Below are 12220 nucleotides of genomic sequence, written 5' to 3'. Positions count from 1 at the left end.
GCCAGTCTCCTCCTGGTATTTTCTCCCTCTATTCCACACTCCAAGCTTTACTGGAAAATACAGATTTGGTAGAAAAGGATATGATGTCTTATTTTGTGTGCCAAGACTACCTGATCATTTCAAGTTTTGTATTTTTTTTCTTCATTATACTAGAGACTTGGGTTCTGAGGGTGTTTCTGATGGTGTCTTATTCCCTCTTTGATTTTTTTCCACCTAGAGACATTCAAATGATAAGGTATAAGTACTTTCCTATTTGTGACAGGAAATGAAAGTTAATATTTCATGGAAATTATCAGGTGTTTGTCAGGCTGCCTATATAAATCCTCATTTTACCTGCCTCTGTTTTTTTCATTTTTTTAAAAGATTTTATTTATTTGACAGAGAGAGAGATCACAAGTAGACAGAGAGGTAGCCAGAGAGAGAGAGAGAAGAAGGCTCCCTGCTCAGCAAAGATTTCCCAGCAAAGATTTCTCAGATCATGACCTAAGCCGAAGACAGAGTCTTTAACCCACTGAGCCACATAGGCGCCCCTTACCTGTCTTTAAATAGAGGCTTTCATGAGATATTTAGTGCACTGTGTTTTGTAAAACAAAGATAAATGTCATATGCTCTCTGAAAAGCATATCCTCCATCACTATTTCTAATATAATCAGAGTTTGAAAATTAAAGTTTGGTTTAATTAGGGGCATTTTTTATATTCCTTTAAAAAAAATCTATTGGTTTGCATCTCCTAGTAGTCATTATGGTTATCCCAAAACTCATTCCCTCCCATCTCTGCTTCCCACCAAAATCCACCCTGTAAAAGGATTGCACATGCCCTTGTTTGAGTATATTGAAAACAAAAATCAAAAACCCACAAAGACAGCTATTGCAGTCAGAACTTGCTTCCAATCATGCTTCGTCATCTGCTTATTGTCTGAAATGGAGCAGATTACTTAACAACTCTAAAAAAAAGTTTTAACAGTCAAATGAGCATAATGGTATTTACTTTGCAGATATTTTGTGATGAGTAAATGAGATATTTTATCAAGGTAGTGATAAAAACTTGAACAAAAAACACACTTTCCCGTATTTTCCATTTTTCTAAGCCAATCAGTTTTTCTCCACTATATTTCATTTTATACAAGCATCTGTATATGTACCATATAGTCTGAAATGTGCAACCCTTTAATGTTTATCTTCTTTAGGAGTTTAAAGAGATATATTCTTTGCTTTTATTTTCATAATTCATTTGTTATGAATGAAAAGTTTATTTAGCTGGAAATGAATTTTGCTCTATCCACCTGTGAGAAAATACCTACAATTTGGTGTGAGCAATTTTGTAGAAGAGTGAACTGCTCTGCCAAGTATTTAAAAGAATAGATATTTGGGTTGCAGACATTGACAGAACACTGGCATTATCTAAGGCCTCAGGCATTTGCTGTCCAAGCAAATGTCACTTTAAGTTACACTTCTTAATTCTCTGAGAATGTTTTCTCTGAGAATGTTGCCAGGAGGGGCTCATTTTTTATAGCAGATGTTAAAACTTTATTATTTTATTACTCCAAACTGATTTGATTGCTATACATTTTAATTGAATCCATGTTGCAGTTATATATTTGCTTCCACCAGGAGGTAACATTGGAAATTAGAATTTTCATTGTTGTTTTTCTCCTTAATAGTTCAGTTTTATTTAATTTACCAAAATTGCTTTAGAAAGCAAATCTAACTCCTTAATTTTTTTTCTGTACTTTTTGTTGGGTGTGTTGTTCTACCTTCCAAAAATTCTCAAAATAGAGTGGTACCATAAGGATTTAAAATGAAAATTAATTATAGGTTTCTTGTAATTAAAAAAAAAATGTTTTTGAGTTAGATGAGTTAGATGAGTTCTTCAGTTTAGGCTTTTTCCTGCCAAAGAAACAGTGTATTACTCATTCTGCCAATAGATTCACTTTTACCATGGAAAAATAAAACTGTATCTTACAAAGTTCCAAGGAATATTGATAGAAAATCTAGCTATAGATAATATTAGAACATTTTATGCTTTTAGTTTTATTTTTCCTTAACTTAGTAAGATATAGTTACTTAAACACACATATACTCTTACACACATAATTCTAAGTGTCATTTGCTTTTAATATGGAAATTTGAACCATTTACATTTATTGTCATGAGGGATGTTTGGTTTTGATTCTCTCATCTTCTTTATACTTTCTTCCTCTAGTCTTTCTTTTGCTGTATACATTTTATTATGCCTTTTTAAAAATATTCTCCTCTCATTTTACTATTTATTTTATTAATTACTCTCAAATAATATATGTAAAAATGTGATTCTTTGGTTAAGAATTTAATGCTATTTTCCCATGTTTCTCATCACCTCTCAATGCTTCATTACAGTTTATCATTTATAACCAGATAGTTTTTTCAATTTTTTAAATAATATGGTTTATATTTCATTACTCATACATTGTATAATATTTCTACATTTTTTTTACCATTAAAAAGAAGACACTCATAGTCTTTTTCTTTCCCATTTATTTACCTAAGAGCAAAGTATTTTGCATATACTTTACCACTGGAATATTTCTAATTAAGACCATTGTTAAATTTATCTTGCATCACCAATTCTGATCTTCTCACAGAATTACAAATTTTAATTCTCCTATGATATTTGTTAAATTACTTGAAATTATTTCTGATGTCATTCACACCCTCTTTCCAAATCATTCTGCTGTTCATTCTCCTTTCCTTATATTTTCTGCATCAATTTTTTTGAGGCCATATTTCCCACATATTTAATTAGTAAACCATTTCCTAAGATTTTTGAAAAAAAATATTTATTTGTTTGAGACAGAGAGAGACAAAAAGAGAGAGCATAAGCAGTGGGGGGAGATAGAGGGAGAGGGAGAAGCAGGGTCCCCACTGAGCTGGGAGCCTGACTTGGGGCTCAGTCCCAGGACCTGGAGATCATGACCTGAGCTCAAGGCAGATGCTTAACCATCTGAGCCACCCAGGCACCCCCTAAGATATTTTTATGATAAAGCATTTTCACACTCTTTTTTCTCACTACGTAATTTTTTAAAATGTCTAATTCTTTTATCAGCACACTATTGTGTTTGAGCTTATCTTTGTAGCTAATATCATTTTAGTATTTCTATTTGCATTACCTGAAGTTATAACTACTAATATTTGCTGGATATATTTTGTAATAAACAGGATGGAAGGTTAGTATATTTCCCATTTGTCCAGATGGATTATGAATATGTAGATCCAGAGGAGAGAGATAGCTTTGCTTATTTAAATATTTCTTATACTTTCTTTCTGGCTCTTGCATGGTGCCAAGTACAAAGTAGATGGTCAATAAATAATTTTAAATAAATAACCTAATAACCTGAGAGAAGTCATTCAGTGGGAATATGAGAGGAAAAATGTCATAGTAGAGGAAGATAGAACAAGTAGGCCAAATAGTAAGATAAAAAGATACTAGAATTCATTTCAAGACCAGGTTAAGTAAGGGAGTAATATAACTAAATTTATGTATTATGCAAATTACACGGATTGCAAATTGACAGTACTGGAGAAGGGTGATCAGTTAGAAGGTGAGCATAATTCAGCTCAGAATTGATGAAGGGCCAGACTAATTTAAAAACTATTTAGAGTATAGAATTGTTAGTACTTGCCACTTTATATGTGTGTTATGTGTATATACAGGGGATAAAGGAGAAAAGAACAAAGATAATATTCACATTTCACGATGTGGTTGTTTACTGATAGGGAATTTGGAAAGCATCTTCTATTTTCATTGATACTTTCCTGACAATCTCAATAAATGAAGTATAGGTAAAACTAGATTCTCCAAGTTATAATACCACTAAAATTTTTCATGACTTTAACCCACCATATGTTAGTACATTACCTGAAGTTTAAAATTCATTGTGCTAATGGAAAGTACCTACATGTTAAATATATACACTCACCGATCATTGCCCCATTCTGAAAGTTGTGTTTTTCAAGTAATTTCTCATCCCTTGTATAAAAATAAAGCAAAATGAAATAAATTAACTTCTTAAATTATTGACAAAAGTAGCTTTTTAAATCTCTTTATAAAAATTTGGAGTTCTCACCTATTTCTGAGTCTTTAACAATATTTTATAGGAAGCTTAGCCCAAAATGAAACCACTTTGTCATTAAACATCTAATACCTGTTGAGTGATTTTGTTCCCTTTATTCAAGTCATTTGAAAACGAACTTGATTCATCCTTCTGTTCTTTGCTACATACTCTTGACTGTATTTCCACTAGGTAATTATCTTAGTTGGGTACACAAGAAAAATAGATCTCTTTTGCACAGCATCCTGAAGTTACTGAGTTTAGAATTACTGTTACAAAGTTTTCTCAGATATGCTTTTACAAAAAGAGAATGACAAATGAAAATGCTCTTTTATTTGGTAGTTTTCCTTATTATCTGATTGGGTCCCTTTAGACAAGTCTTTTCAATCTTCAATCTTGATTATTCTCATTGAAAAAAAAAAGGCATAAGATAGTAACAATCTCTAAAACTAAGGTCCAGATATATTAACATACTATTTAATTTATTGTTCTTATGGATATAAAAAACAGTGCCCATATTTCCACTGTCATTTCCCAGGAACCATTAAGTGAAATTAGCACTGAGTTAATTGGCATTATAAATTATTCTCTCTGTTTAAGCTGGAAATAGGTAAAAAAAAAAATTAAACATATTTACTGTCCTATGAATATATGAAAGATTACAACAGGAATTCATGATGCTTTATCCCAACCTTTCAGGTGGCCCATTTGTGAAATATCTGAGCTCTACAATAAATTACAAGTGTCTCATTTTCTTTCTTGTCTCCTTTAATTCCTCTGTTTTATTTAATATCTCTTTAGCAGATATTGAAATATGATGGATACTTAAGAAACAATAAGGCGATAAGATTTTATTTCAAATATAACAGCTTTCCTTAGTTGACATCCAGATGATCAGAAACCCAGGGAAGTTTTTATATTTTTAGAGTTTTTTTTTTTTTTTTTAGGAGTTAAGAGTTTAAAGTTAAATTTAATTTACCTAGGCATACTACCTTTGTAGAAATTTATGTCACTATTTTCAATTAGTGGATTTGCTCAATGTCTCTTTTCAGATAAATATTTAAATATTTGAGGATATATAAATCAAAATACAAATATATTTGAAATATATACCCCCAATTACCTTCTGTAAAGCCGTATTGGGCAGAACATGGCACATATGACATATTAAGGGATAAAAAAGGTAAGCTGAAGTTTTTTTTTTTTTTTAAAGATTTTATTTATTTGTCAGAGAGAGCGAGCGAGAGCGAGCACAGGCAGACAGAGTGGAAGCAGAGTCAGACGGAGAAGCAGGCTCCCTGCAGAGCAAGGAGCCCGATATGGGACTCGATCCCAGGACGCTGGGATCATGACCTGAGCCGAAGGCAGCTGCTTAACCAACTGAGCCACCCAGGCGTCCCAGGCTGAAGTTTTATCAATTAAATAAATTGAACTGTATTAAATGACTACTATTTTATAAGCATTGGGATTAAAAAAGCAGAATGATGTAATATTAATATTATCAAGTAATTAGCCAATCCATCAAAAATATATATTATCCTAATTTTATTTAAAAGTAACAACATAGCTACAAAATATATAAAGAAAAAATTGGAAGAATTAAATGTTCAGTTGAAATATTTGGAGGTAGCAGTAACATTTGATATAATCCATGAATCAGAGAAAAAAAATCTTAATAGAAACAGAAAACATTCAATTAGTTGATAATAGAAATAAAATATAAGTGTGAAATGCAGCTAAAGTCATCAGTAAAAGAAATTTATAGCATTAAAATTATATATATCAAGAAAAAATGCTGGAAAGCAATTACTATCCATCTTTAGAAGTCAGGAAACAAAATCAGAACAGAAATGGATGAAATTATCAAATAAGGGCACCTGGGTGACTAAGTGGGTCAAGCCTCTGCCTTTGGCTCAGGTCATAATCTCAGGGTCCTGGAATCGAGCCCCATGTCAGGATGTCTGCACAGCAGGGAGCTTGCTTCCCCCTCTCTCTCTGCCTGCCTCTCTGCCTACTTGTGATCTCTGTCTGTCGAATAAATAAATAAAAATCTCAAGAAAAAGAGAAATTATCAAACACGATGTTATCCAAAAAGTTATTAAAACAAATGTGTAAAACAGAAAACAGAGATAAGGTCAAAAATTGAATATTGAGGGCTCCTGGGTGGCCCAGTCATTAAGCGTTTGCCTTCAGTTCAGGTTATGATCCCAGGGTCTTGTGATTAAGTTCTGTGTTGGGCTCCCTGCTTGGCAGAAAACCTGATTTTCCCTCTTCCACTCCCCCTGCTTGTATTCCCTCTCTTGCTGTCTCTCTCTCTCTATCAAATAAATAAAAATCTTAAAGTATTACAAAAGTTGGATATTGAAATATTAATATAATCTGCAGTAAGAGAGATTTTTATGTATTAGGTATTGGTATATATGCTACAATATATTTGACATATTAGTATACATTACATTATATATTCTATATTATTAACATATTTGTCTGGATTTCAACTGAGCTAGAAGAGTTAGGTCTGAACTGCCAGGTATTGGTACAACCAATTAAAGCAATAGCCAAAAATAAATAAGAGTGGGCATCTTGTCTCTTTCCTGATATTAGAGCAAAAGCTTTCAGCATATACCATTGGGTATGATGTTAGCTGTGGGCATATCTTATGTTGTTTTTATCATATTGAGTGTTTTTCCTCTGTGCTCAGTTTATTGAGAGTTTTTACGGTAAAGGTATGTAGAATTTTGTCAGATGTTTTCTGCATCTATTGAGATGATCACATAATTTTTAAACTTCATTTTCTTGTTGTGGTGTATCACACTGATTTGTGGATGTTGAACCATCCTTGCATGCTTGGAATAAACCCAACTTAATCATGATACATGACCTTCTTAATGTATTGCTGAATTAAGTTTGTTAATATTTTGTAGAAAAATTTTTCATCTATGTTCATCTCTAATATTGGTCTGCATTTTTCTTTTTTTGTAATGTCTTTTCCTGACTTTGGTATAAAGATAATGCTGGCCTTCTAAAGTGAATGAAGTGTTGGAGTGCCTGGCTGCCTCAATTCATGGAGCATGTAACTCTTGATTTGAGGGTTATGAGTTCAAGCACCACACTGAATGTAGAGATTATTTAAAAAATAAAATCATAAAAAAATGAGTGTTCTCTCTTCTTTTATTAGAATAATTTGAGAAGGAATAATATCAATTCTTCTTTAAACATTTGGCAATTCAGTAGTTTTACCATTCCTGGACTTTTGTTTGTTGGGAGGTTCTTGATTACTGACACAAGCTCCTTCCTTGTAGTTGGTCTGTTCAAATTTCCCATTTCTTCATGATTCAGTCTTGGTAGGTTATATGTTTCCAAGGAATGTATCCATTTCTTCAAGTTTGTCTAATTTGTTGGCATATAATTGTTTATAGTAGTCTCAAGATCATTTGTATTTCTGTGGTATTAGTTGCTATGTCTTTTCTTTCATTTTTTAATTTTATTTGTCTTCTCTGTTTCCTCCCGCCCTTGGTAATTCTAGCTAATGGTTTGTGTAGTCTTTTTATAGTTTCAAAAAATCAGCTTTTAGTTTTAATGATCTTTTCTATATTTCAACTCTGATCTTTGTTATTTTCTTCCTTCTGCTAATTTTTTTTTAAAAGATTTTATTTATTTATTTGACAGAGAGAAATCACAAGTAGATGGAGAGGCAGGCAGAGAGAGAGAGAGGGAAGCAGGCTCCCTGCCAAGCAGAGAGCCTGATGCGGGACTCCATCCCAGGACCCTGAGATCATGACCTGAGCCAAAGGCAGCGGCTTAACCCACTGAGCCACCCAGGCGCCCCTTCCTTCTGCTAATTTGAGGTTTAATTTATTCTTCTTTTTCTAGTTACTTGAGGTGTAAAGTTAAGTTGTTTGAGGTTTTATTTTTTTCTTAATATAGATATTTATCTAAGAAATTCCCCACAGAACTCCTTTTAATGCATTCCATAAGTTTGGTATATAGTCTTTCCATTTTCATTTGTCTCAAGATAGCTTTTGTTTTCTCTCTTGATTTCTTCTTTGACTCATTGGTTGTTCAGGAACACGTTGTTTAACCTCCATGTATTTGTGAATTTTCTGGTTTTCTTGTTGTTATTGTTGTTAAGATTTGTTTTTTTGAGAGAGAGAGAGCGAGAGAGAGAATGTGAATGAGGAGAGGGGTGGGGGGCGGTCAGAGGGAATCCTCAAGCAGACTCCCCACTGATTGTGGAGCCCAATGTGGTGCTTGATCCCAGGACCCTGAGATCATGACCCAAACCAAAATCAAAGAAACACACAATCAACTGAGCCACCCAGGTGCCCCCTCCTTTTTAAAAATTTTCAGCTTTCCTGTAATCAATTTCTGGTTTAATATCACTGTGGTCAGAAAAATGCTTAATTTGATTTAAATTTCAAATTTTTAAGATTTGTTTTGGCCCAACATATAATCTATCCTGGGACTACTTAGGTGAGAAAAAGAAATTTTAAAAAATCATCCAAATCAAAAAGGAAGAAGTAAAATTTCTCTATTTGCAGATGACATATTATATATAAAATAATTCTAAAGACTTCACCAAAATACTGTTAGAACTAATGAACAATTTCAATAAATTTGCAGGATACAAAATAAGTATACAAAAACCAGTTGCATTTCTATATAAAAATGAACTGTCAGAAAGAGAAATTAAGAAAAAAATCCTATTTACAATAGCATCAAACATAATACAATTCTTAGGAATAAATTTAGCCAAGGAAGTAAAGGCCTATACATTGAAAAGGTAAGACCTTGATCAAAGAATCTTTAAAGACACACAAATTGGAAAAATCATCTATGTTAATGAATTGGAAGAATTGATATTAAAATGTTCATATTACCCAAGGTGATCTAAAAATTAAATGCAATCTCTACAAAAACATAATGTCATTTTTTATAGAAATAGAAAAGCAATCCAAGATTTGTATTGAATCACACAATACCCCAAAAATCTAAAGCAATCTTAACAAAAAAGAATGAACCTAGAAGCATCACACTTCCTGATTTCAAACTATATTATAAAGATATAGTAAGGTATTAATGTAAAATTAGTCAAAAAGATGAATGGAACAGAATAGGAAGTCCACAACTATTACATATATGGTAAATTAATTTTCCACAAAGGAACCAAGAATTTTAAAAAGTGGAAAGGATAGTCTCTTCAATAAATAGTGTGGGGAAAATAGGACAGTTACATAAAAAGAATGAAACTAGATCCCTATCTAATAATATCATACACAAAAAATCAACCCAAAATTGAATGAAGACTTGTACAGAAGACCAGAAAGCATAGAAGACCTAGAAAAAAAACAGGGCATAAGGTTCTTATTCTCCTTGACACTGATCTTGGCAGTGATTTTTCTGGATTTGACACCAAAAGCAAGGAAACAAAAGCAAAAACAAACATGGGTACTACAACAAACTAAAAGGTACTGCAAAAGTAACCATTAGTAAAATGGAAAGGCAACCTATGGAATAGGAAAAAATATTTGCAAACTACATATTGAATAAGGGGTTAATATCCAAAATTTACAAAAAACTGATACAATTCAACAGCAAAATACAAACAAAAGAATCAATTAAAATATGGGCAGAGGAGGGGTCCCTGGGTGGCTCAGTTGGTTAAGTGTCTGCCTTCAGCTCAGGTCATGATCCCAGGGTCCTGGGATTGAGCCCCATATCAGGCTCTTTGCTCAACAGGGAGTCTGCTTCTCCTTCTTCCCCTCAGCCTGGCACTCCCCCTGCTTGTGCTCTCTCTCTCTCTCTCAAATAAATAAATCTAAAAAAAAAAAAAAAAACATACAGGTGGAGAAACTGAACAGACTTTTTTTTCCCCAAAGAAACATACAGATTGTCAATAGATAGATGAACAGGTGCTGCTTGATATCACTCATCAGGGAAATGAGAACCAAAACCACAATAAAGTATGACCTCACACCCTTTATGATGACTATTATCAAAAATTCAAGAGATAAAAAATGTTGGTGAGGATGTAGAGAAAAGGGTATACTTGTACACTGTTGGTAGGAATATAAACTGGTATAGTCACTGTGAAACTGTATGGAGTTTCCTTACGAAATTAAAAATAGTACCATTTGATTGAGCTATCCACTTCTGGGTAGATACCCACAGCAAACAAAATCTTTACATGAAAGAAGTTTCTATACTCCCGTGTTTATAGTAACATTACTCACAATAGCCAAGATATGGAAATAATCTGTGTCCATCCCTGAATGAATAATGGATGAGTATATATATACAATGTAATATTCAACCTTAAGAATGAAGAAAAGCCTGTCCTTTGATACAACATAGATGAGCCTGGAGGATATTGTGTTAAATGAAATAAGGCAAATATCACATGGTATCACTTATATGTGTTAAAAAAAAAAAAAAAAAAGTCAAGCTTATAGACAAAGAGAGTAGAAAAGTAGGTCACCAGGAACAGGCGGGTGGGGGAAATAGGGACAGGTTGGTAAATGGTAGAACCTTTTAGTTATAGGTGAATAAGGTTTGAGAATCTAAGGTATAATATGGTGACTCTAGCTGCTAACACTATATTGTATAATGAAAATAAAGATACAATGCACAGTATAGTGAATATAGACAATGATATACTATAATCCTGACTTGTTGAGAGACTAACTCTTAATTATTCCAGCCACAGAAATGATTATTTTGTGATTTGATAGAGGTGTGGCAATCTGTAATATATAAATGTATCAAATTACCATGTTCTACACATTAAATTTATACATGTTATATGTCAGATATATTTCAATAAATTAAACATTTAAAAAAACACAAAAAATATAGTAAAATAAAAGACACTTCCTACTCTCAAAAGATCAAATCTTCAAAGCTTAAATGAACTGTTGAAAAACAAGAAATTTGGTGAGAGAAAAAAAGAAAGAGTTAAACCTTTCATCATTACTGAGATGGTATAAGCAACAGTCTAAACCTCAGAAAGCAATGACTTCTGTTCCACTGGCTTCTATGGAAACACATGCTTGAGGCTTAGGTGAAACTGAGGCCATGTCACTGTTGAGGGGCCTGCAAACAAAATGCTCCTGCAGTTTTCTGGACCTTGATATGGGGTTGCACAGAGGGGGAGTAGAGAGAAGGTAAAAGGCTAAGAGTGGAAAATATATGGTATACTAAGTCCAAGTGGGGAAAAATGTCTTCAGATTTTCCCTATTCTTCCCCTTAAGAAGAGCTCAACACAGGTCCCTGAAAATGACTTCTGCCTGAGGGCTCAGATAAAGAGACCCAGGAATGAAGGTGTTGGGGCTAGCAATGTAAATCTGTGAAAGAGCATGACCATTCCCGGGGCTGAGATCTTGAGTGTGACTCCTTCAGAGACAGCAGTCTTTAGTTGTGCTCCAGGTCTGGTGTGAGGAGGCCCGCTTTTGTAATAGTTCATTTTCAGGCCTGGAAAATCACACCTAATTTTTTAACCAGGAGCCATACTCCTCAGTATTGAGCAATTTTATGCCAATTTATTTTGGAAAATATAGGCAGATTCCTAGGAAACATAATTTACAAAACTGACCCAAATACAATTTTATGTTCGATCAGTCCTATATCTATAAAAGAAATCTAACCCATATTTTAAAATATTCCCCAAAAGAAATTTCTAGGCCCAGCGTACTTTACCAGCAACATCTTCCAAATAGTTAAAGAATTAAAGCCACTTAAATAAAATTATTAGAAAATCAGGAAAATAAGAGATAATCCAATCTTGTTTTTATTGGGTTATTCTTTCTTAACAACAAAACCAAAGTAGGATACTACCAGGAAACAAAAATTACAACTAGACCTCTCTTAGGAACACAAAGAATAAAATCCCAAATTTGACAGTATATGAAGAAGTTAAAAATCACAATGAAATATGTTTAAGCTAGGATTTGAGAATTGGTTTAACATTGGAAATTAAACCATTGTTAGTTACCATATTTTTAAAAAGGAAGAAAAAATTATACTCTCAATAAACTGAGAAAAAGAAATTCCAAATGATCCATACATATTTATGAAAAAACAACTAATCAGAAATAAAAGAATACTTTGTTATTCAATAAATAACATCTGTAAAA

At 32.9% G+C, this 12220-nt stretch overlaps 1 long non-coding RNA gene across 1 annotated transcript in view; it reads right to left on the bottom strand.

Annotated features, from left to right (window-relative positions):
* Positions 1 to 3956: 3956 nt before the first annotated feature.
* Positions 3957 to 12220, bottom strand: part of LOC309866446 — a 297614-nt gene continuing 289350 nt past the window's right edge. Inside the window, exon 6 of the long non-coding RNA XR_014312663.1 lies at positions 3957 to 4006. This is a non-coding gene — a long non-coding RNA (uncharacterized lncRNA). The remainder of the gene's footprint in view (positions 4007 to 12220) is intronic.

The sequence above is a fragment of the Mustela nivalis genome (assembly GCF_964662115.1).
Source record: "Mustela nivalis genome assembly, chromosome: 6".
In the NCBI taxonomy this organism is placed as follows: Eukaryota; Metazoa; Chordata; class Mammalia; order Carnivora; family Mustelidae; genus Mustela; species Mustela nivalis.
Note: the sequence above shows the minus strand (reverse complement) of the source record. Positions and strands in the feature narration are given on the sequence as shown.